Source organism: Schistocerca serialis, chromosome 6 (genome assembly GCF_023864345.2).
Source record: "Schistocerca serialis cubense isolate TAMUIC-IGC-003099 chromosome 6, iqSchSeri2.2, whole genome shotgun sequence".
NCBI lineage: Eukaryota > Metazoa > Arthropoda > Insecta > Orthoptera > Acrididae > Schistocerca > Schistocerca serialis.
Window position 1 is genome coordinate 209,638,591 of NC_064643.1, and position 26,982 is coordinate 209,665,572.

General features: G+C 44.4%; 1 protein-coding gene across 2 annotated transcripts in view; it reads left to right on the top strand.

Moving 5' to 3' along the window:
• The first annotated feature begins 1,214 nt into the window (after positions 1 to 1,214).
• LOC126483819 (SET domain-containing protein SmydA-8-like) overlaps positions 1,215 to 26,982 on the top strand; it is a 188,944-nt gene continuing 163,176 nt past the window's right edge. The window contains exon 1 of one of the 2 annotated variants that reach the window (XM_050107017.1): positions 1,215 to 1,348. The gene's annotated coding sequence lies outside the window, so the exon portion shown is untranslated. The remainder of the gene's footprint in view (positions 1,349 to 26,982) is intronic. The other variant, XM_050107016.1, reaches the window with a different exon arrangement.

Below are 26,982 nucleotides of genomic sequence, written 5' to 3' on the forward strand. Positions count from 1 at the left end.
ACTGCTCTTCCAAGTCCTTTGCGGTCTCTGACAGAATTACAATGTCATCGGCGAACCTAAAAGTTTTTATTTCTTCTCCATGGATTTGAAGGCCTACCCCGAACATTTCTTTTGTTTCCTTTACTGCTTGCTCAATATTCAGATTGAATAGCGTCGGGGAGAGTCTACAGCCCTGTCTCACCCTGTTCCCAACCACTGCTTCCCTTTCATGTCCCTCGACTCTTATAACCGCCATCTGGTTTCTGTACAAATTGTAAATGGCACTTCGCTCCCTGAATCTTACCCCTGCCACCGTCAGAATTTGAAAGAGAGTATTCCAGTCAACATTGTCAAAAGCTTTATCCAAGTCTACAAATGCTAGAAACGTAGGTTTGCCTTTCCTTAATCTTTCTTCTAAGATAAGTCGTAGGGTCAGTATTGCCTCAGGTGTTCCAACATTTCTACAGAATCCAAACTGATCTTCCCCGAGTATTTTGCAGCTGTGACTTATTAAACTGATAGTTCGGTAATTTTTATAGGTAGTATCGGTTATATTGGTTGAAGTTTGTACACTTAGCTCATTTTAACATCTCGTGGCTAGGACACACTGTCGTGGATATTACAGCCATTTTACCACTTCATCTGAGGGGGATGCGATGCAGAGATTCTCTTGTTACGTAACTACGAGACTCGTCCGCTCCCAGCTGCTGAAGTAGCATAACGTGGTCGAATTTGTTTCATTAGCCTCTTCTTAGCCAACAACTCTCTCTCGGCATCCTTTGGCTTTGTTGCCTCTAAAACAGCTAAAGCTAATCCCCGATTTTTCTGTTGTCTGAATTCAAGTTGAATCTCGTAGAACATGAGGTCAATGAAATTGAGATGAACAAATAACAACAGCGCGGCGCTGTAATCACTGAGTGCAGTCGGTCGGGATATTTGTAGGCTGCTACCAAATTGGTCGGTCGGTCGGTTGGTCGAACGGTCTGTCGGTCTATTTGTCTGTCGGTCGGTCGGTCGGTTGGTCCGTCGGTCGATCGGTGGACCGATAAATTGGTGCGCGCGCGCGTGTGTGCGTGTGGGCGTGTGTGTGTGTGTGTGTGTGTGGGGGGGGGGGGGTCTTGAGTTTTGCACATGCCTGCTACGGAGACCTGCGCGCGATCACAGAGGCGGAGCTCGGTGACGTGGTTTGGGTTCACCGGCGGGGCGACAGAGACGGATGCTCGGGGCCGCGAGCCGCGGCGAGAGGGCGCGACGAGTATTTCTGTTTACCGGCGCGCCGCAGAGGCCGGCCAGCAGCGGTGGGGCAGTGCGCGCCGGCCCACCGACTCTGCGGTTGCAGCCACAGCGTGGCGACGGCCACCACTCGCAGGTAGGCCGCGCGCTGCGTCCTGACAACGCCTCCAAAGCTCTCCCCATACGCAACCTAGAGGATGCTAATTGTTCACGTCATGCATTGTGGTCTGTTGCGCAACATTACGAAACTAAGTGAAAACAGGAATCTGAACGTGGTGATATACTCTAATCGGACTTCAGTGTGGGCGATCCCTAGTTTTCCCCTTATTCCACTGGGTTTTTTTTTTTTTTTTTTTTTTTTTTTTTTTTTTTTTTTTTTTTGCCAGACAGAGAAAGGTGTCAAATTACGGCTTAAGGCGCAAAGGGGCGCCCACGGGCTGTGCATGTTCGCAGTGTAAAACAGATGACAAAATCTCTGTGTCTAATTGAAGACGATAAACAGTTGATAACTAGATATGTCTTAATATCGCTGACATACGAATTAATCGCATTGTATAATATTTTGTCGTTAGGCCTATTACAGCATTAGACATCACATGCATAATATACAGTTAATAATGAAAAGTAACAACAGGCTAGGTAGTGGCGTAACAATTTCCTGTTACGGTTGGTAAATTGCTTTATATCATAGAATTGGTGGGCTATCAACCAGTCATTGCATTTTTTTTAACACTTGTTCTGGTAAATCTTGTACAGTTTCTGGAAGCTTATTGAATAATTTGTGCCCCATGAGGCCATAGCTGTTACATGATTGTGACATTCTGTGGAACTGAGTATTAAGGCAGCTATGCTACTTGCGTTGTAACTGAGTATATTTTCTCTGCGTTTTGCTTCCGGTAACTTATTAATTAAATTAAAACATAAGTTTGTGTCAACCTCTTCTGTTTACATGAGAAGTTTACAGCGTGCCTTATGTGAACCAGTAATTACCCTAATAGCTTTCTTCTGCAGTATTAAGATGTCGCGCACACAACTCGTTACCATAAAATAATACCATGTGATATTATGCTTTAGAAACATGAAAAATAAAATTTTCTGACATGTCAAGTACACAATCCATAAGTCGCCTTAGCTTGCAAATTTCTCTTGATAACTTGCCACTAATGTACTATGCATGTTGCCCCCTAGATAATTTATAGTCTAAATATATGGATGGCCTTTATTCAAATTCTGATTTAGAGGCATACCGATGCTTGTTGTCGATATTTGTACGTTTGATTTTGAAATGCTATTCGTCACTCCGTCTCGAAAACGAATGCTGATTGTAGTGACAAAATGGTACGATTTACTAGCACCCATTATCTGATTTTGCCGCTTACCGAAGTTTCCTTCACTGTGTTGAAATATTGTTTCGTCTTAAAGGCGGAATCTAGGGTGTAGCTCCCGTCTCGAGCCATCCTGATTGGGATGGTTCCTTTGAAAGGGCACGGCCGATTTCCTTCCCCATCCTTCCCTCACCCGAGCTTGCGCTCCGTCTCTAATGACCTCGTTGTCGACGGGACGTTAAACACTAATCTCCTCTCCTCCTCTAGGGTGTAGCGGTGGATTGATCAGCAACATGGCCCGTGGTCAAGGATAGGTCGGAAGGAGACTACATGAAATCTTCGTTAAGCGTATTACACTGATCTATAGCGTTGCCGGAGGTTTGTTACCTTGGAAGCTAAAGTTTCATTTTTCATAATCTTGAGCTTATTGCGTCGAGGGTCCTGCAGTATAATCAATAAAAGGTCTAGATGTGCCAAAAGAAATTAACTGTAATCACTTAAATTTCTTATGCGTTTTTGTCTTTTTGCACCTGCTTACGGAGTATTTGGTAATTTCCAAGAATCATTGCCTATCGAAGTTGGAGCGCTCCAAACGATACATATGGAAGTTGCGATAGTAAATCGATTATGGAAGTCTCGTGGCGCGTGTTAAGAGTGTGTTTGAAGGTGTCACTACAGAACGACAAATGAAAAGCGTTAGAGCAGCACTCGCATGTTCAAAGGAGACGACTTACCTCAGTCGTCGTCGGTGTTATCGTCCTGTGACAGTTCGCGTGACGTATAAGCTGCAGCGACAAGTCCTTTTGTCCCATACCCAGGCTAAACTCTGCCAACATCGCGTAGGATTATCGGCAGTGTGTCGCAAGCGTCGACTTTCCCCTGCAAACGCAAGTTGTGAAAGTATAGGTACTGGAACAAATACAGTTGGTCCATCTGTCCTGGACGTCCTCTTTTTTATGGTTGACTGACAGACTTCCACATACGTTCTATGTTCTGGGTATGGACACTAGCGTCATCTGAAGAGAGAAACTCGACAGAGTGGTTCACAAATTCGTACTCGATTCCTTCAGCTTTGAGACTCTGGTATGACTGAAACCCGTCGGTGATGACTTTTGTTCCTGGCAGTATGAAATGCTTTATAAGACCCACTAGATCCACCTTGTCTCGCGACAATACCCTGACAACGAAACACTTGCGTGACTACCTTTCTATGCCATCAAAAACCCAAATATGATCTACTTCAGTTTTTGTAGCCCGCCCTCTCTGATTCTTTCGCCTAGCAATGTGAAACTCGTCTACTTCCACTACTTTATGCGGTCCACCAATGACCACACTGTCGTTTCACTATGACGCAGCACACTTCTCGGCAAAATCCAAAGTAATCACAGACGGTATTCGCCAATAGCCCAGTTTCTGATGCTGTGGCTTGCAGAGTGTACTAACGAATCCAGCACAACACAAGAATTATGCTCGTCTCAATCGATAATTTAAAGGACTCTAACCACGTATTTTTCCTGATGCTGGTTCGCTTTCCACAAAGCCCGCAATGAAATTGCAATGGAATCTGTGTCCGCACTCCCCTTACGCAGTTTCACAGACTTGGCAGCACCACAGTCAATACAGTCTCTCCTGTCGTTCGGCAGAAGTCCATATTTCCGGGAAAAGTCAAACATTTGTCTACACTGCATATGCATGGAATTAGTTTTCCATGTGAGGCAATCCGCAGAAGGAACTTGAGAAGCAGGACACATTACACTCGCTATGAAGAGAAACTGTCACAAACAATTATGGCGGGAACGTAATGTACTCAAACTGAAGAAACAACGCAAAACTGATACAAATGACGATCACAAGTAATTTATCATAACGCGCGCCACGAGACTTCCATAATAGATTTACTATCGCAACTTCGATATGTATCGTTTGGAGAAACTCTATAGGCAATCATTCTTAGAAATTATCGAGTATTTTTCTCCGATTTAATTCGTTCCAATCTAGTACCTAGTATGTTAAAGTTTTTCCTAGGGTTCAATATTTCTCCTGTGATCGAACCGGAACCCCCCGCCGTTAAGTCATCGGTATTCAAATCAGCCGCTTTTCATCTCAACTTCCCATGATACAGTGTCACGCCTTGCTAAAATAAACTTTCGGGTTAGAACGCGGAGGAACCCTCGTAAAGTTTTCCTTCAATTACCAAGACGACCTGCATATTCAAATAAGTGTGATGCGGAATTGCGGCAAGTGTGGTGTCCTCGCTAAGAAATAGTTTCCATTGACTCGCCAGTGCACTGGGTTCTTGAGTGTCGGTGAACAATCTGCCCTTACTTGATCGGCCCTGCAAAGAAAGTTCTATATTAAGGTGGCCATGTGCGTAATTGTAATAAGTTGCTGTCTAAACTTTTGTAAAATGCCAGAACCGGTGACGTAATTGCCCCTGATATGTAGTACTAAGTTAAGAGTATGATCCTAAGCTAATCGCAAAGTTCGTAAACGGGCACCGTGACAAGAACAATTTTTGTGGTAGCTCAGTCGTTAAATTTGACAACTCATAACCAAGCTGTCATTTAAATATCCTTGAGGCCACAGTGCACGTTACAGTTAATTTTGTTACCGCAACACTGCATTCCAAGCAATAGCAGCAAAATAGTGTTTGCTTTCTTTTATAGATAATTCGTGTTTGTATTTTCACCTAAGACGCTAATATTGGTTGTTTGGTTACTTCGCACTCCTCACGTTATTTCTTTGGAACTAGGAGTACGCTTCTTTCTTTGTCTGATGGGGTAACGCATTCTGATGCCTTGTACCAGGTGAGTAATATTTTCTCAATTTTGAAAGAACGTCGTGTACTCCAGGTACTCCACCTCGTCTAGATGTCTTTCAGTGCTGTCAAATCCCTCTCCCTGTGTCACCTTCAACCTCATCTATTCCTCCTTCCCTTTATATAACCTTGTCTTGAAGTTTATTTCCTTCATATTGCTCTCCGTGAACTATGTCTCGCCCTGTCTTTAGTACTGGCTTGCCATCTGAACTCATCTTCGTACAGCTACTTATTTCTCCAAAGATATCTTTAGTTTTCCTATACGCGGCATCTAACTCTCCGGAATCCATGCATACTTCCACAGTTTCGAATTTTTTGTCCAGCCATTTCTCTTGTTACTTTGCACCTTTGTCACTCATTTTTTATACGTCTGTATCCCTTATGAGTGTTTGATGTGTTACATTTTGTCAATTCTCCGTTCATCTATTAAATTTAATATTTCGTGTTGGCAATGGTTTCCTACAGAGCATTCTTTTTGCTTAGCTTCCCCTCTGATACCTTTACTATTGCATCTCTGAAATCTATTCGTCGTCAGATATATTTCGTCTGTCACTCGGTTTTAATGTTCTAATTGAAACTCACAGTAATCTCCGGTTCTTTCAACAGATCGAAATACCTTTTCCATAATTACCTACCAATCTGCAATTTTTCCAGCTTTAGTTTGCATTTCGTAAGTAATAAATTGTGGTAAGAATCCGCATCTACTTCTGGAAAGAATTCGTAGTTCAAAATAGGATTTTTAAATCTTTCTAACCCTTACTTACCCAATCTATCTAAACCTTCCAGTTTCTCCAGGTCTCCTGCACGTCTACAGCCTTCTCAGATGTCCTTTCAGCTATGATACGGCTACCAGCACAGTTGCAGTGCATAAATACCACAGCAGGTCACGCCCCATGGTTCGTAAGAGAACCTTATAACACAAAATTTCTAAAAAATAAGCATAGATGAGTTTCTTTCTACATTGCTTTGCCCCTGTGATTGGTACAAAGGATCTCGCATGAGCAAACTAATCTTTCACGAAATGATACGGCCATTGGCAATAGGTATAAATTTTATCATTGGCAGCAAGCATATTAGGTGGTCCTCAGACTGTCATTTTTTATATAGTCGACTCTCTTATCGAAACTCTGAAACTGACTGCTGAGCTAAACGAAACAATTTTGCAGACAGCGCTCATATACCACTGACTGTACCTGCAAAATTGTCATTGTAAGACACAGTTCGAGAGATGACGTCATAAACACTGATACATGAAAAACTGCCGCGTCGTGCATGATGTTTGATTTTATTACTACTTTAGTACTAACTCTATTCACCCACATAGTGCTGACTGTACCTGCAGAGTTATTTGATTGTACGGCACAGAGAGACGGGGAAGAGAAGATTGAGAGGAAGGTGAAGAAGAGGTGGACAGAGAAAGGAAAGAGATGGGCGGAGCGGGGAGAAGAGGTGAACAGAGGAGGAGTTGGAAATGGTCAGAGGGAGGGGGGAGGAAGAGACTAATATAACTGAAATATATACCGGGTGATCAAAAAGTCAGTATAAATTTGAAAACTGAATAAATCACGGAATTATGTAGATAGAGAGGTACAAATTGACACACATGCTTGGAAAGATAAGGGGTTTTATTAGAACTAGAAACATACAAACGTTCAAAAAAGTCCGACAGATCGCGTTTCATCTGAGCAGAATAGCAATAATTAGCATAACAAAGTAAGACAAAGCAAAGATGATGATCTTTACAGGAAATGCTCAATATGTCCATCACTCCTCAACAATAGCTGTAATCGAGGAATAATGTTGTGAACAGCACTGTAATGAATGTCCGAAGTTATGGTGAGGCATTGGTGTCGGATATTGTCTTTCAGCATCACTAGAGATGTTGGTCGATCACGATACACTTGAGACTTCAGGTAACCCCAAAGCCAATAATCGCACGGACTGAGGTGTGGGGACATGGGAGGCCAAGCATGACGAAAGTGGCGGCTGAGCACACGATCATCACCAGACGACGCACGCAAGAGATCTTTCACGCGTCTAGCAATACTTTTTTTTTTGTTCTAATAAAACCCCATGTCATTCCAAGCAAGTGTCAATTTTTACCTCTCTATCTACATTATTCCGTGGTTAATTAAGTTTTCAAATTTATACTGAATTTTTGATCACCTGGTACATATGCGGGCAATGTCGGGCACTCAGTAGTGAATAAGATTAGTTTTGGTTTCGATTTGTATTTCTTTGAATTTCCGATATTCAAGTAAGCAGCCCAACGGCATGTTGTTAAATTAATCTGAATGCTTGATTAGGTTTTAAATTTAAAAATTAGCTCACGTAATGATGCAGTTTGCAATATCGCACATCGAAAATAATCAGGAATGGTTTTTGATGTTGGTTAACTTTAATGTAATCAGCGTCCTCCGCTGATTCTCAATCACGTTTCTGTTTCCACAGTTATTAAAAATTCACAAATTAACTTCTTTCTGTTATAATAGTATCTGACAATACTCGACGATTTTACTTCCGATTATTTCTCTACTTTACGGGAAGTTTATTCACCCACGGACGGTACTGCACATGATGCATGTGTAATAGCATTTGGCATGCGATCTCGTGCGCTATTAGCAGTGACCTGAATTACGGAGTACTGATTTGCATATTGTACTCCATTACAATAATGGAATAATCTGAATAATGATACTAAATTCCGTTAGACTGCTGACCCATCTCAAGCTTTTACGTTACGAGATTCTAGTGTTGATCGCTTCACGACTACAAAAAAAGGCTGCGCGTCGAAGTAATAGCAGTTATCTAACGCAACACATACATAGAAACACTAATTACTTAAATTAAACATGTATATATTACCAGCCTTTTTTGCGCATCGTGTGTCCTCTGCGTACAAAAATCCCCTACATGAGATTGTAGCAACATCTATATGGTTTTCATCTATAGTTTTATAAAATGATTTTATGTATGCACATACGTTTCACATCTCGTAAACTACGGTACAGATTATCAAGCTTGCTACGCATATCACTATCTGAAAAGATGGAAGGTGTGCTGAGATCCATCTCCCACCCATAGCGGTGGGTGTGGGAGTTACTAGGGGTGACCTATCAAAACCCAGGGACGCTGAAGCAATTTCAAACAAATTCATTTACACCTGACTCATCACTTTGTTAAATATACTCGTACTGTGGGGGTCATACACCTCTACCATCCCTTGGGCTGGCGGTGAGAAGCTTAGTTATCTAATACCTGAAACTATTTCTAACAAACTTGGCTCACGTCACATGCTATGTGGAAAATGTTACTGTGATAGCAAGGTACCCCTAGCACATCTATAGTTGGAGGTGAGGGTGAAAAAACGGCTAACACTTAAGACCTGTCGGTCTTTTTCCTTTATGTAGTTTGTTTTGAAAGTATGAAGTGCGGTCTGCCATGAGCACTGTTGCTGTCAATTTGTCAGCTGAACAGCATACGTAAATTTACCGTCTCTGAAGCCGCATGTGACGTGTAAAATAGTCGAGAATCACTGTTACCAGCGACAGTCCTTTTCAACAAAGTCACTATCGTCGGTATTCCTCAAACGAAACGGAAGTGTGTATGTCAGATGAAACGGAAAGGAAATATGTGAAATTGTTACGAATAAATTATCAACATCATCGATTTTAGGCTACGCGTCAACATGTCACAACATTGCAGGCTAACAGAACAATAATGCTTGTACCAAAATTTCATCCCTTACACATTTTTGGTAGCAAGTAATTTCAAGAAAAGGGCAATTTGACAACATTGTCACATTTGCAGCTAATATCTTCCTCCAGTACTTCGTAACTGTGCTGTACAGTTAGTGCAGCTGGTACAATTTTGCGTTACAACATCACAAAAAATGGTTCAAATGGCTCTGAGCACTATGGGACTTAACATCTGAGATAATCAGTCCCCCAGAACTTAGAACTACTTACACCTAACCAACACACATCCATGCCCGAGGCAGGATTCGAACCTGCGACCATAGCGGTCGCGCTGTTCCAGACTGAAGCGCCTAGAATCGCTCGGCCACACCGGCCGGCTACAATATTACACTTCGGGTTTGGATCTAGGTGTATTTTTATTATTTTTCCTAATTTTGATCCGATCAATAATGCTGTAGTACAGTCTCTTAGATGATAAATGCCCTTCCACAACTGTTTTTCTAATCTTGAACACAATAATCATTGATAGACAAATCATAAATATTCATGAAGAGTAATAATCAGTCAAAAATAAGTTACCTGTCGGAAGACACAAAAAAATAACTACGGAATTGATCGCTGTGGGGTGATAACATGCATACTAAAATCTGTAAGGGGCCAGTCGTCATATTTTAAATACATTATCAATGAAATGTCAGTATCCCGGAAAATGTGAAAGGGTGTAGTATGCAGAAGGTAACATAATGAACCTTAAAAATCTAATTACATCTTTAAAATTGGAGTGATAGAAACGCTTGTACTCCAATTCTTCAGTTAGTATTAAATAACTGCATGTTTTTCTCGTTGAGAAAGGATATAATTACCCTGTAACAATAAAGATACCAAGCAGCATCGTGCAGTATATCACTAGAAAAAAATATTGCATCTAGAACAAGACTCTATCTGGTAGTCTAACGAAAAACTTTATCAACTGTGAGTAGCGACGGAGGAGGTATGGTAAGAATAGGTTGGACGCCAAAGTTAGCGGCATATGGATTGCAGTATAGAATTCGATAATATCTACTGAGGTTATCACGGATTTGTAACGTGACTTAATTTGAGTTTACTCAAGCATCAAACGTGTGTCAGAAGTGGTAATCGGATGCTTTTACAAAGCACCTGCGACGGAAGTTCTACTGCTAGAGAGCTTTACACAGAATTTGCGGAAGTTTGTGAATGTTTCCCGCGCATGCTATTCTAATAGGATGAGAGTTCAACTGATCAGGTACAGAATGGGAGTTAGGAGATTAAAATTGGTGCCAGGGACGAGGATCTGTGTGACATTATCCTGGATGTGTTGCGGAAAATTACTTCGAGCAGATGGAGACCCAACTCGTGAAGGAGGGGCTTACACCTCCTAGCAACAAACAGATCTGAACTTCTTGAATCAGTTAACTTAGGAAAGGGTATGAGTGATCATAATGAAGGGATAGCATCTGTCACTACGCGTATTAAAAGAAATGTCAAGAAAGGTAGGAAAATGTTTTCGCTTAGCAACAAAGACAAGATATAAATTTCAGAATATCTGTGTAGTCATCAAATATTCAGTGCTATGACGATGATGTAGAGCACAAAGGGAAAAAGCTCAAAAGCATCGTTAAATATCTCTTAGACAAGTACGTTCCGAGCAAGGGCTTAACGGACGAGAAAGACCACTGTGGTTTAACAACCGTGCTAGAAAACTGATACCTGAGAAAAGAGCTTACAGATTCAAGAGAACTTCTTAAAACCTAGTTGACAAACAAAAGCTGAACGAAGTGAAAATAAGCTTAAAGAGAGTAAAGTGCATCGCGTTCATGGACTTAGGAAGCAAAATTTTGTCAACCGATGTGACTAAAAAAATTCGAGGTTTTGTCTTAACGTAAAATAAGCCGATAGAAATCATCTATTCAGTCAATTAGGAACTATTCCGGCAACGAAAGGGAGGATGACAAAAAGCCAAAATACTGAATTGTCTTCCGGAATTTTCACCGCGGAGATCGTAATACGGTACCTCCTTTGTCATCGTACGAACATCGAAATAAATACTGAGAACTGATAGCGGAATAGAAAAGCAGCTACAGTCGCTTAGTAAAGGAATCAGGACTATATGAATACTTCTAAGATTCTAGAGAGATTATGCGAAGGAACCACTAGCAGCAGTTTATCGTACGTCGCTGGGGCAATAAAGGGGACCTGGTGACTATAAAAAAATCATTCCAAGAAGGGTCGTAGGACAGATGCACATAATAATAGGCCTATATCGCTGACGTCAGTCTGTTTTCTCCCCGCTATTATAACGTTTTTGGAAAACAATTTTCATAAAAATAAACATGGATTCCGCAGACAGACGTCTTGTGGAAAGCAACTCGCTCTGTTCCACCATGAGATCCACAGTTCTGTAGACATCATCTCTCAGATTGATGCTGTGTTCGTGGTCTTCAGGAAGGCATTTCATACCGATACTGTCATTAATGAAAAAGATGACTTTGCCGAGTATCGGAGCACATTTGCGACTGGATTCAAGACTTCCTTGCAGAGAGAACTCAATGTTATTTTAACAGAACAATATTGACAGATGGAAACGTAATTTCAGATACCCCAAGGAAATGTCACGACCGTTATTGTTTACAATGAGGCCCTTATTACAAAAATTGGGAATGTCCAAAACCGGACAATTCGAGCCAATGTCCTCCTTCGTTCTTCTGTCAGCTAATCTGATTCATAGCAGAATTTGTTTCGGGCATGTCCAGGGTTCTTGCATTTCCGAATGAAGTCATATGCGTGATTTTCAACTACATAAACATCCCATTAGAAAACAGTGGTCAACTCGTCCTCCTAAGAGATGAATGTCCTGAGGAAAACAGTTACGCTTCAGTTCCCTGGATTGCAGACGAAGGACGATGTTTTAATCATGCAGCTGCATTTTCCTAAGAACCGAGAACTGAAGATAGGGATATTCCTATTTGTAAAGTAGCATTCGTTAGATTTCATGGAATAACCAGAGACTGTACAGAACTCAGAACAGTGTTATAATGTATGGGCATTAGGGCAGCCCTTAGCTACATATGTTTTAGAAAGTTAGAATTTCGATTCTCCCACCCCCAGTTTTGTGAAAATTGACATTGTATGTGAAAAATTCCATCTCAATATAAAAAAATTCTAGGTGGTCCTCAAACGCAACACCTACAGGGTGTTTCAAAAATGACCGGTATGTTTGAAACGGCAATAAAAACTAAACGAGCAGCGATAGAAATACACCGTTTGTTGCAATGTGCTTGGGACAACAGTACATTCAGGCGGATAAACTTTCGAAATTACAGTAGTTACAATTTTCAACAACAGATGGCGCTGCAAGTGATGTGAAAGATATAGAAGACAACGCAGTCTGTGGGTGCGCCATTCTGTACATCGTCTTTCTGCTGTAAGCGTGTGCTGTTCACAACGTGCAAGTGTGCTGTAGACAACATGGTTTATTCCTTAGAACAGAGGATTTTTCTGGTGTTGGAATTCCACCGCCTAGAACACAGTGTTGTTGCAACAAGACGAAGTTTTCAACGGAGGTTTAATGTAACCAAAGGACCGAAAAGCGATACAATAAAGGATCTGTTTGAAAAATTTCAACGGACTGGGAACGTGACGGATGATCGTGCTGGAAAGGTAGGGCGACCGCGTACGGCAACCAGAGGGCAACGCGCAGCTAGTGCAGCAGGTGATCCAACAGCGGCCTCGGGTTTCCGTTCGCCGTGTTGCAGCTGCGGTCCAAATGACGCCAACGTCCACGTATCGTCTCATGCGCCAGAGTTTACACCTCTATCCATACAAAATTCAAATGCGGCAACCTCTCAGCGCCGCTACCATTGCTGCACGAGAGACATTCGCTAACGATATAGTGCACAGGATTGATGACGGCGATATGCATGTGGGCAGCATTTGGTTTACTGACGAAGCTTATTTTTACCTGGACGGCTTCGTCAATAAACAGAACTGGCGCATATGGGGAACCGAAAAGCCCCATGTTGCAGTCCCATCGTCCCTGCATCCTCAAAAAGTACTGGTCTGGGCCGCCATTTCTTCCAAAGGAATCATTGGCCCATTTTTCAGATCCGAAACGATTACTGCATCACGCTATCTGGACATTCCTCGTGAATTTGTGGCGGTACAAACTGCTTTAGACGACACTGCGAACACCTCGTGGTTTATGCAAGATGGTGCCCGGGCACATCGCACGGCCGACGTCTTTAATTTCCTGAATGAATATTTCGATGATCGTGTGATTGCTTTGGGCTATCCGAAACATACAGGAGGCGGCGTGGATTGGCCTCCCTATTCGCCAGACATGAACCCCTGTGACTTCTTTCTGTGGGGACACTTGAAAGACCAGGTGTACCGCCAGAATCCAGAAACAATTGAACAGCTGAAGCAGTACATCTCATCTGCATGTGAAGCCATTCCGCCAGACACGTTGTCAAGGGTTTCGAGTAATTTCATTCAGAGACTACGCCATATTATTGCTACGCATGGTGGATATGTGGAAAATATCGTAATATAGAGTTTCCCAGACCGCAGCGCCATCTATTGTTGAAAATTGTAACTACTGTAATTTCGAAAGTTTGTCTGCCTGAAAATGTACTGTTGTCCCAAGCATATTGCAACAAACGGTGTATTTCTATCGCTGCTCGTTTAGTTTTTATTGGCGTTTCAAATATACCGGTCATTTTTGAAACACCCTGTATTTCCGTCAAAACGCCCTTTTTCTTCCTTACTCCACTGTACACTAGTCATTTGTAAGACTAATGTATGTGACACATTCAAGCAAATCCAGTGTTTGTTTAAAATCATTTTGACTTATATTACTGAAAATCATTAGAGGAGAGCAATAAACGCACAAAATTTGAGAAGTATCAAGTTTATTTTTGATGTACACACTTTGCCTGGGAAACTTTTTATTTACAACAATCATTTTACGTTAATCTGTGTATAATCAAAATATAAATCGACTGAATGAACACTATACGTTACTTACAACTAAGAGAAAATCTAGTAGAACTGCTGCGTATTATTTACGGTCTCCAGCAATAAGTGAATGTTTTTGTATTCCTGAATGAGTTTGATGCCTCTTTCTGCAACATTCTTCCCAGCAACCATCTCAGCAAGTTTTGGATTGCTGTGACGGGACTCGTCTTATGTTGAATCTTTGTGGAGAAAATCGGTACTGACAGGAAACCTCACGAAGAAAGTTTGAGGCAGGTGTTACAAAAGACGAAAAGTGCCTTAATTTTGTCAGCTCTACCCCGCTTCTCGACTGCCCGCTAAACATAAACAACCATGGCTTGATTTTCTCCAGGAGATGTTGGGATTTGACACTCCCAACAATTACTTGCCCTAGAAGGTTGCAGATGCTGACAGTCTACCTTTTCTATACCTTTGATTGTTGAGAATCACTTTCCGTCCTAGTACACCAGTAATTCTTGGCAATCATATAGGTTAAATTTGTGCTGAATTTCTGTATGACTCTTCCCTAATTTTTTTTTTCCGAGACGTCGATAAGAAGTTAGATTCATAACCACGTTTCCATTGTCATGTCCGGAAGCTTCTGAAAGAGTCCTTTATATATAAACATCATTTCTATCACTGATTTTACGCCTGTCAAACGCTACAGTGAGACGGGGAGCAAAAAACTCCAGTGCAACCCGATATTTTGTTACTGATGTTGGTTTTGCTCTTAGTTATATTTGCTGAATAACAGGAATTTTCGCTGTCGTCACGGTCACTCTTGCCTCATTGATGCTGAATACTCACTCCCTGAAGTAGTAAACTCGTAATCTAAAAAATGTTGTTAAATTTCGTCATTCGTCCTTTTTCTTCTGGTAACTTGTATTGCAGTTAGCTTCTATGGTTGATCTTCCTTGCGTCTTATGATAAACATCAGCCATGAATTCAGGTCAGCCTCTTTGGCACTCAAGTGTTACAAATGTCTAATCTTCATTTTTCATCTGTGTCAAAGAATCAGCATGAGCTTCGTCAAAGAGATGTTACACGTTTTCCACAATGATAGTGCTTTACTTTTTTCTTCTGTTCTACTAGGAATTGGGGCTTTTTGCCAACAAATGAAAACTTTCTAAATCGCAAGTTCTGCACTTTGCCTCGTTGTAAGATTTTAAACTTTCACATTATACTGCAGAACAACACACTACAAACTGGATAGCGTAGGTAGTTTGGCTCGAATAACTTAATTGGGAGCAGAATCAACAAGATATTGAAGTCGTTTCGTAACATCCATAATGAGAGACGTAAAGATCTTAACGCCATTTTCGTGTAGGAAGAATGTATTATGACAGTTACTTTTCACCAGCAGGACAAGCAGGTCTGGAAACAATAATTTGTCTTCTTCACTGCGTTCCTCAAAAAGCTTCTTGTTGGACTTCACATTTTTCGAAACAAGACAAATTGCAAAAATACCGCAGTTTTTCCATGACTAGCAACTGACGAGGGACAACCATCCCCGAAGGGACGCCATTGTACTAACGTTGTCTGTATTGAAATGACATCAAAGTTACAAAAATATAGTTGCTACGTTTAGAATATAGCAGGTTTGCTAATACTGTAACTACTAACGATTATGATATTTATTCCAATACGAAATATCTTTCACTTACCTTACTTCACACATACAGGAAACACAGTAACAGCAGGCGATAACATGCAACTGTAGTTTCGAAACTCGTTGGCAGTACTACAGCAGACTCTTCGTTTGGTTTCAAATGCCCCCACTAGGCTGCAGCACTCTCCAAATCAATAAAAGGAGTCATTTTTATGTCCACCTGACTACTATGGCCGTATTTATTTACTTTTAACGATTTACTGCTACTAAAATTATCTACTACCTGACAAATCCGGCATTGCACAGGTATAGATTTATGTCAATTTCCTATTAGAAACGTATATTATCTGTGCGCTGGGTGCTGCTGCTTCTCGTATGTATAACGCGATTTTGTAAACGTCTCTGGGACAACGCCTCTTCATAGCTCTATAGACGACTAGTGTTTTCGCTCGCAGCTGAAAGCCGTCAAAAGCGCTGTCAAGTGTCAGATATCATTAAGGTGCCTCGACAGTATGTCTTAGCAGCAAACAAATGTGTTAAAACTTCATGCACGTTGCTGAATTCTTTCATGTTCTAAATTTTTCGTGCATCTCAGTGTTTATGACGACATATCTCCTGAACTTTAATAGGTAGGCGATTCGTACGCCCAGACTGTTGCGTTACAGTGGGAAATGTGTGTACAAAGTTTGGATGAAATCGGTCGAGTAGTGGTTTAGGAGAAGTAAATCGATCAAGAGCTTTTGAAAATCATTGCTAGCATCATTTCCCTATTCTCCATCTTACACACATGGCGCTCCAGTAGGTATATAAAAACACGCGCGTTTGAGTGCAACGTTCTGTCAGATTTCAAAATCAATCGGTGATGAACTTGGAGGAGCCACGGCCAAATGACAAGTTTTGTGTAAGATGCGGAGTACCAAATAGCAGTAGCCTCAAATTTTGAAGTACGAAAAACCTATATCATTATAAGGCCAAAAGGCCATGACGTACAATTTGATCTTCATTGATTCATAAGGAATAAAATGAAATGAATGAATGAATCACCTTCGGTGACTATCTAGACCCTGTGGGCGAGTTTCAGTAATCTGAGAAATGCATCGCTGACTTTCCTGCCTTGTAGACAGAGGACGCGACTTAAGTCTCCGCAAGAGTTGGTCAGCGAGTGCGGGCAGCTGACGAATACGTTGGACTTCCCAACAGGTGCGAGCCCTCTGCTTGTGTCCGCTTCGACCGTATGAAACGACGCGTAAGTTGGAGGGCAGCCGAGCCAGAGCGAGCGTGTGGTGGTTTATGCCAAGGATGAGATTGCCAGTGGTGTGTGGTGGTACCGACTGGTGCGCTCCGAATCCTATCATGGAAGGTGTCGAGAAATGGTATATCTGGCAGCGAATGAGCTTCCAGGCTGCGTGTTCCAACATAATTTACGTGCCACAGTAGTAATTGTACCGACGACAGCACCTCTAGAGTATTTATTAAACACAGCTTTCTGAAATGCCTTCACCGAAAAAGGTGCAGTAAACATCAAACAACTCCTTATGAAGAAGAGCAGCTGTCAACATGAGTGATTCGGAATTAGAGTACATTAAATAGTTCGTTATTGTGGGCCGATTTGGTAACTCTGTGAATTCCAGCTCCAGTACGCGCAGCAGTTATTCAGTGAGTGCACCGTTCGGCTCCCCGTCAAGAATCGAGCACAGGTACGCCATTCCATTCCGTACCTTCGCCATCGACGCCCTACAACAGTAATGGCGACAACACAAATAGTGTTGAAGTATGGCTCATGAATAAACTTGCTGATACGGAAATGAGATAATAAACAGTTAACACAGAGCGAATGGCCCACTTAGATAAAACTCACAGCATTAATAACTGTCATTCCACATAACGGAACTCTGTCGTTCCCTAATTTTATCCGACACAACACGCCACGCCGCAAGGAATCTACCCCAGACGTATTTAGTACCGCTGCAGTGACCCAGTTACTGTTACCCAGATTGCTAGTACGATCTTAGCCAATACAGACAAATATTAATGGAAAACGAATGAGCTAAACGTAGCTAACACGCCATGGTACTCGTGGCTTTCAGAATACCTCAGAGAAGTATCTGTGAGGTCGAGGACCGAAGGGCACTTCACGATTCCAAGTTTATTTTGATTTTTTAAATTCCTTCCATTCTATCAAGGGACAGGTTCAATGCGCCTTCAATTCCATGTCATCTACGTTTTGTAATTAAAGCGATGAAAATAGCTGTCCTGCAAATGGTGGTAGACGTAGGAATTCAATGCATGTTTTTCAAAAAACTAAAGCTGACGGTAAATGAGTTATTCCGAAGGCTGGTTTCCTCTAGCATTTTCTAACGACGGCGTTAATAAAACATTCACGTTCTCTACTGCTGCTGGTTTTTACAATCATATCACATGGTGATTCTCTTAGTTCACAATAAAACGAACTGCGTGGCGTATTAAGGGTATGATATAATGTCTGATTGCACTGACTTGCGAAGAAGCATTATGGACTACAAATTATGTAGACCAAAAAGTGCACCTTAGATAAGAGACATGTACGAGGGACTTTGAAAAAATCCGTGCAAAATAAAAACTACTTACATGTTTGGGGTAAACCTTTTTATTTTTCGACATAGTCTCCTTTTAGGCTTATACACTTCGCCCAACGATGTTCTAATTTGTTGATCCCTTCCGAATAATAGGAATTGTCCAAGTCTGCAAAATATCTATTAGTTGCTGCAATCACCTCCTCGTTTGAATAAAATCGTTGTCCAACCAGCCATTTCTTCAAATTTGGGAACAAATAGTAGTCAGAGGGATAAGAGTCTGGAGAATAGGGGGTGGGGGGTATGAAACGAGTCGGAAACCTGTTCCCATTAATTTTGCGACCACGACTGCTGAACTGCTGAGGTGTGTGCTGGTGCATTGTCGTGATGGAAACCCCCCAGGGGGTCCACAACTCTTTCGTGGATACGTGCGTGGCGAGCACGGGGCCCCGAGCCATTGCAGCCTTCTTTCTCTCCCGGGCTGCATTTCCTTTCCCTTCCCCTCCTTTCCCCTCCATACCCCTTTCCCCTCGCCCTCTCCTCTCCCTCTATTGGTGTCCTTGCTTATGTTGCCCCCTGCTATCCTCCTGGTTCTGTTGGTTTTACACTCTGGCTTTGTTGCGTAATCATCTCCTCCTTTTGGCATTCCTTGGTCCCCCTCTGGGGTTTGACCTCCATTCCAAAATTTCTCTTCCGTAGTGTGAGCCATTTGGGGAAGAGCACCTTACCTAGTGTCTCCGACGTGTGCCGTCCTAGTATATTCCACCTTTTCTTCTACGTCGTTGTCTGATGCTAGGGTGCATAGCCAGCACGGTAGCCAGCCCGTGTGGTGGGGTCGCTATGTACCCTTTTGGTTGAGCCCCCTGAACACACAGGGATCACACTTCTGATACCTGAGCTGTGACCTCCTCATGCATGCCTTGGAGTGGTTGCTCGTCATCCTGGAGCATCGGAACTCCCGGCAATGGCCGCCGTGCCAGACGGCCCTTGCTGTGGCTGGGTGGCGCCCGTGAGGAGAGCCCCTGATCGGAGTGGGTGGTATCAGGGCGGACGCTATGCAGATGAAACGCATAAGGGTCCAAACCTCTGGCCGCTCTTCTGCGGCCGTCTCTCTGCGTGGTACTGATTCCTCAAGTGCTGCTTCTCTTGCCCCTTCGGCCTTCCCTTCCGTGGCTACCCCCTGGGAGGAGGGTCAGGCCCGTCGTCTAGGGGCAAAACCTTTCCCCCGTTATCTAGTTTGCACCAGGACTGATGGAGATACTTTCACCAGTGTCAAACCTTTATTCTTTGTGGAACACATTGAAGACAAGTTCGGCGAAGTGGACTCCCTGAGCAAGATGCGGTCGGGTTCATTACTGATAAAAACTGCTTCGGCTGCCCAATCTGCGGCCCTTCGTGCCTGTACACATCTTGGCACAATTCCCGTGTCCATTACCCCTCACCAGTCTCTAAATATGGTACAAGGTGTGATTTTTCACAGAGACCTCATCCTTCAAACTGATGAGGAACTTCGGGACAATCTCGGACGGCGGGGTGTTCACTTTGTTCGGCGTGTTCAGAAGGGTCCTAAAGATAATCGTATTGATACTGGTGCCTTTATCCTGGCCTTTGAAGGGGATACCCTTCCTGAGAAAGTTAAGATTATGGTCTATCGCTGTGATGTGAAGCCGTACATCCCACCTCCTATGCGGTGTTTTAAGTGCTTGCGTTTTGGCCACATGTCTTCTCGCTGTACCCAAGACCCTCTCTGTGGTGACTGTGGACGTCCACTCCATGAGGGGAGTCCCTGTGTTCCCCCTCCTGTATGTGTAAATTGTCATGGTAGTCATTCTCCACGTTCAGCAGATTGCCCAGTCTATAAGAAAGAAAAAAAGATACAGGAGTATAAGTCTCTTGATCGTTTAAGCTACACAGAGGCCCGTAAGAAATATGCACGATTGCACCCTGTGTCCATGACATCTAGTTACGCCTTGGTTACATCTTCATCCCTTCCTCCCCCTTCCTTACCCCCGTCCCGGACCCCTCTCCTTCCCCCCTCCCCTGCGGCTCCCACACCTTCTCCTCTGGGCGCCGCTCCCCCTCCCCAGCCGGAGAAGTGTCCCACTCCTTCGGCGTCTGCCGGTCAAGGGCGCCTCTCCCGGGATGCCCCTTCCCGGCACCTTCCAGGTCAAAGGTCTGCTGCAGCGCGGCGACCGCGAGAGCCGCGGTCTATCGGCCCCCAGGTCGCCCGGTCTCTTTCTGTTCCTGATCTTGCTGCAGCTGGCTCCATTATGCCACACAGCCCTCCTCGATCTCAGCCTGAAAAGAAGAAGAAACATAAGTCCCGGGACAAAGAGCCTCTGGTGTCACCGGAGGTCCCTTCTCCAGCTTCACAACCGGATTCTGACCTGTCGTTTATGGATGTCGCCCCCTCCTTGTCGGTGACGGGTGGGGACCCGGCGGTATGACTGGATTTAGCGTGTTCAGCCCTCATTTAAACCATCGTTCTGTGGTTCTCCAATGGAATTGTAATGGCTACTATCGTCACCTTCCGGAATTGAAATCCCTTCTTTCGTCCTACTCTGCAGCTTGTGTGGTTCTCCAGGAATCTCATTTTACTGATGCTCACTCACCGACCCTCCGTGGGTTCCGTGTTTTCTGTCGAAATCGGGTCGGACCCTTGCGGGCTTCTGGTGGCGTTTGTACGTTGGTCCGTACAGACATTGCTAGCACGTGGATTCCTCTCCAAACTACATTGGAAGCAGTTGCTGTTAGGGTCCACTTAGACTCTGCAGTCACAGTATGCAATCTTTATCTCCCTCCTGACAGGACTCTTACACCTGCTGCCTTAACCACCCTTCTTCAGCAACTTCCTCCTCCCTTCCTCCTCCTTGGGGATTTTAATGCTCATCATCCTTTGTGGGGCAGTGCCTTTCCATCTAGACGAGGTCTTCTTATCGACCAATTTATTGCAGACCACGACCTGTGCCTTCTTAATGATGGCTCCCCTACTCATTTCAGTGCTGGTCATGGTACTTTTTCTGCCATTGATCTTTCTCTTTCTTCTCCCTCTCTCCTCCCTTCATTACACTGGTCGCCACACGACGACCTTTGTGATAGTGACCATTTCCCGTTGATTATCACGCTCCCTTCCCGCTCCCCGATGGAGAGGTTACCTCGTTGGTCTTTCCACCGCGCCGATTGGCCTCTATATACTGCACAGGTCGAGTTTTCTCCCTCTTTGTCGGGTTGTATTGATGACGTCCTACGTGACGTGTCTGACGCGATTGTTCGCGCTGCTAACCTTGCTGTCCCGCGCTCATCTGGACAATTTCGTCGTCGGCAAGTCCCGTGGTGGAGTACGGCCATTGCCATTGCCATCCGTGATCGCCGTCGAGCTTTGCAACAGTTTAAGAGGCACCCATCTGTAGCCAGCCTTTCTACCTTTAAGCGCCTTCGCGCTAAAGCCCGTTATTTAATCAAACAGAGCAAGCGGATATGTTGGGAACGATTCGTTTCTTCCCTTGGTTCCACTGTCCCTCTGTCACGGGTATGGGCTACACTTCGCTCTCTCCAAGGTTGCCATCGGCAGTCCACCCTCCCAGGCCTTCACCTCCCAGATGGCATTTGTACGGACCCAATAGTTCTCGCAGAACATCTTGCAACCCATTTTGCAGTGGCATCAGCGTCGGCCTCCTATCCAGCTGCTTTCCTTCATCAAAAACAGCAGGCTGAAGCTGTCACCTTATGTTTCACCACTTGTGAGTCAGAATCTTACAACGAACCTTTCACTGACTGGGAATTTCTTTCTGCTCTATCTGCTTCTCATGATACAGCTCCTGGCCCAGATTCCATTCATAACCAGCTGCTTCAACATCTCAGTGCTCCACAACGGCACCATCTTCTTCGGGTGTTTAACCGTATCTGGCTCCAGGGTGACTTCCCTTCTCAGTGGAGGGATAGCATTGTGGTTCCTGTCCTTAAGCCTGGTCAGAACCCCCTATCTGTTGACAGCTATCGGCCAATTAGTTTGACCAATGTTGGTTGTAAGTTACTTGAACGATTGGTAGCCCGTCGGCTCACTTGGGTCCTCGAATCTCGGGATCTATTGTCCCCTTACCAGTGTGGCTTTCGAGAGGGACGATCTCCAATCGATCATTTGCTTCGCTTGGAATCCGCAGTTCGGCAGGCTTTTTCCCAGCGCCGCCATTTGGTTGCAGTGTTTTTTGACCTTCGCAAGGCCTATGACACGGCCTGGCGCCATCACATCTTACTAACCCTTCATCAGTGGGGTCTTCGGGGCCCACTCCCGATTTTTATCCGCCAGTTCCTGATCCATCGGTCATTCAGAGTTCGAGTTGGTACTGCTTTTAGTTCTCCACGGACCCAGGAGACGGGCATCCCACAGGGTTCTGTCTTGAGTGTCCTTCTTTTCCTCATTGCTATCGATGGACTTGTGGCCTCTGTCGGTCCCTTGGTCGCCCCTGCCCTGTATGTGGATGATTTCTGCATTTGGGTTAGTTCCTCCTCTATGCCATCTGCAGAACGGCAGCTCCAGGTGGCTATACGGCGTGCCTCTGCATGGACCCTCTCCCACGGGTTTCAATTCTCTCCTTTAAAATCGCGGGTGGTCCACTTCTGTCGCCGTACTACGGTCCACCCTGATCCAGAGCTCTATCTCGCTGCACAAAGATTGCCTGTGGTTCCACAGTTTCGTTTCCTAGGTCTTCTTTTCGACAACAAGCTCACTTGGCTGCCCCATATCAGACTCCTGAAGGTAGGATGTTTCCGTAAACTCAATGTCCTTCGCTTCCTTGCCCGCTCCTCCTGGGGTGCGGACCGTTCCCTCCTCCTCCGTCTTTATCGTGCTCTAGTTCTGTCACGTTTGGACTATGGTTGTCAAGTTTATGGTTCAGCTGCTCCTTCCACGCTGCACGTGCTGGATCCAGTCCACCATCGTGGTATCCGTTTGGCCACCGGTGCCTTCCCTACTAGCCCTGTTGATAGTCTCCTGGTTGAAGCTGGGATCCCCCCCCTTTCTGTTCGGCGGTCCCAGCTTCTGGTGTCTTATGCCCTTACTATCCGTTCTTCTCCCGCTCATCCTTCCTATTCTATCCTATTCCCAGACCATGGACGTCGCCCGCCTGACTCCCGCCCTCGGGCGGGTTTACCGGTTGGGCTGCGCCTTGCGTCTCTTACCCGTGATTTTCGGCTTCCTTCTTTGTCCTGTCTTCCTCGCTCCCTCCCCTCCACCCCTCCTTGGTTAGTTCCTCGGCCTCGAATTCGGATGGATCTCCGCCGCGGTCCGAAAGATTCCATCCCCCCGGTGGTGTTCCGTTCCTTTTTCCGCCAAATTTTATGGGAGTTTCGGGATGCTGTTGTTTTTTACACTGATGGCTCTAAATCTGCTGATCATGTTGGGTATGCCTTCACGTCCTTTGTTGGAACGGAAAATCATCTACTGCCACCCTCATGTGGGGTGTTTACTGCGGAATTGATGGCAATTTCCCGGGCCCTTACCTTTATTAAACAATCCCAACACAACCGCGTTTTGTTATGTACGGACTCGATGAGTGGCCTTCTTGCTATTGACCGGTGTTTTTCGCGCCATCCCTTGGTCTCTGCCATCCATGACCATCTCGCTGATCTTCACCGTGCTGCTTGTTCCATTGACTTCCTATGGGTCCCGGGCCATGTGGGTATCCCGGGTAATGAGCTCGCTGATCGTTTGGCTGGGGGAGCAGTTACTTACCCCCCGTTTTCTGTAACCCCTCCTGCAGCGGATTTACGGCTTCACATCAAATCCCACTTTGCACAGTCATGGGCCAATTCTTGGGAGGCTACTCCACTGTCTAATAAACTTCGTGCCATTAAGGTGAATACAGGCCCATGGCGTTCTTCCTTTAGCCTCTCCCGCAAGGACTCGACCACACTGTGTCGTCTCCGCATTGGCCATACCAGGCTGACCCATGGTTTCCTTTTGCGTGATGAGCCACCCCCGCAATGTGGTTGTGGAGCCTTCCAGTCAGTGGCCCACATTTTGGTTGAATGCCCCCTTCTTTTGGCTCTGCGTGCTAAGTACAGACTCCCCCACACTTTACCTTTGATGTTGGCTGACGATTCCCGGATGGTCTCTCTGGTTCTAGGTTTCCTCTGGGAGAGTGGTTTTTATTCTCAGTTTTAAAGTTTTTAATCTCCCTCTGGTGTTGGGGCAGGGCGGTGAGTGTTTGGGTGTCTCCCACTGTAGGCAGTGTTCAGAGATTCCCGATTCACCTCCCTGACCGGAATCCTCTTCTCTTTCCCTTTTACTCTGTTTTTACCCCTTCTTTTTAAGGCTTGGTTAGTTTTTCTATTCCCATACGTACTTTCTGCATTATAGCAGTTGTACCTTTTAAGTCACAGGTGGTCTTGCCTATGCTGTTTCAGCATAGTGTTGGGTTCGTTCTCTTGCCAACTTCCCTCATTTGTTTTTACTAATGACAACGTGACTGCCCTTTTACGTTTCCCCTTTATCCGTTTTATTTTTCTGACTATACTGAGATGTCCCGTTAGCAGAATGGAGTCTATTTGAAACAAGGGACTGATGACCTTGCTGTTTGGTCCCTTTAACCTCAAACAACCATCAAACCAACCATCGTGATGGAAAAAGACATTTTTGCGGTTCAATCCCCGGCGTTTTTCTTGCAGCTCGGTTTTCAAACGGTCCAGAAACTATGAATAATATGCACCTGCAATAGTTTTACCCTTTTCCAGATAGTCGATGAGGATTATCCATTGCAAATCCCAAAAGACAGTTGCCATAACCTTTCCGGCCGCAGGAATATTCTTCGCCTTTTTCAGTGAAGATTCTTCCGTGGTAATCCATTGTTTAGACTGTTGTTTGGTCTCAGGAGAATAGTAGTGTATCCATTTTTCATTCACAGTGACGAAACGACGCTTAAAGTCCTACGGATTCTTCCTGAACAGCTGCAAACCATCCCATCATTGCAACACTTCACACGATTCCGGTTTTGGTCAAGCTTGAGCAATTGCGGATCCCATCTTGCAGATAGCTTTCTCATGTCCAAATGTGTATGCAAAATATTGTATAGCCGTTCATTCGAGATGCCCACAGCACTAGCAATCTGACGCACCTTAACTCTTCTGTCATCCATCACTGTATCACGGATTTTATCAATGATTTCTGGAGTCGTAACCTCCACAAGGCGTCCAAAACGTTCAGCATCACTTGAGCCCACATGGCCACTCCGAAAATTTTGAAACCACTTATAAACTGTTCTAATCGAAGGTACAGAGCCACAGTAATGTTTATCAAGCTTCTCTTTAGTCTGCTGAGGCTTTTGTCTTTCTTAAAGTAATGTTTAATCACCACACAAAATTCTTTTTATTCCATTTTTTGATAATCACTCGACTTGATTCACATGAATGCCAAACACAAAGTAGTAGACCAATATGGCTGAAACTGGGTGTGCGTTCTTTCCGAAGAGGCTACTAACTAAACATGACCTCGATACGTGCAGGTGGTGCCATCTCTCTGACTTTGCACTGACTTTTAGAACGCCCCTCATAAAAAGAATCACAACATATAAACCAGTTACAGGCTACCTTTTAATTTCTCACAAGCGCTACTGCAATGTCTCTAAATACTTTGCCGGAAAGACGACGTCGATTTTGATCAGATGACTGCATATGCAACCTAGGGGAATAGTAGACGTGCTAATAATGGTTTCAGCGTCGTCCGCCAACAGACCGCGTAGTGGCGTAGCTACCAGAGCGCCATCTGTGCCTACCGGTTCATAGGGAATTCTCACAGCCAGAAAACTCTGTGTGGTGCAAACGTGTGAAGAAAGCAGGCAAGCATGCCACGGCGACGCACTCGTGCTTCCTACAGCTTGGCGAGGCTCAAATTTGGCCTTCCGAGTGGCTGGATGGTCATTGCGGAGAATTTCCACACAAGCTGGAGATGGTACTCAGTCGTGAAACGATGCTGGTATCAATGATCAGCTGAACATTCCCGAACCGGTAGACGAGGTTCAGGACGTCCACGGAGCACAGACGCCTGCCAGGATCGATGTATTGTAAGAGTAGCAGTAGAATGAAGTACACCAAGCAGATAAGTAGGTACCCCGTGGAAACAAATGGGAACAAGTATGAGAACAATGGCTCACTCACCCCCTGTCCTTGTTGTGCATTGTTGTGCTTTGTTGAGACCTTGGCGTGTCTGAGGTCAGTGCACTGCCAGTTGGCTCGCAAAGCGCTTGGTTATGTTAAGTTATCGATCGTTGGCACGCGTAACAGTTGTATTGTATTCGTTCAGGTGTAGTGGTGTACGTATTTTCGTCATGAGTAAACGGAAACATACAGTGTTGACTCTCAAAGAAGAACTGAATGCTTTGAAGCGGATACACAATGGTGAGACTGGCAACAAAACTGGGTGTTGGTAAAGCAACCATTTGTGATTGGAAGAAGAACCGAGTGAAGCTTGAACAGTCCTATGCAACATCTTCGGGAAAAACACTCGAAATTCGGCAGACTTTGAAACAGTCCCAGTACGATAAAGTGGATGCTCCTCTTTTCCTTTGGTTTACGCAGGAAAGAGAAAGGGGAACTCCTTTGAGTGGAGCACTGGTTCAGGAGAACGCTGCTTACTTGTTAAAGTTAATGAATGGTAATAACTCTTTCAGTGGGAGTACGGGTTGATTGGACAGATTCAAAAAACGTCATAGAATCCGTCAGCTAACAGTTGTTGGAGAGAAGCTTTCTTCTGACCATGATT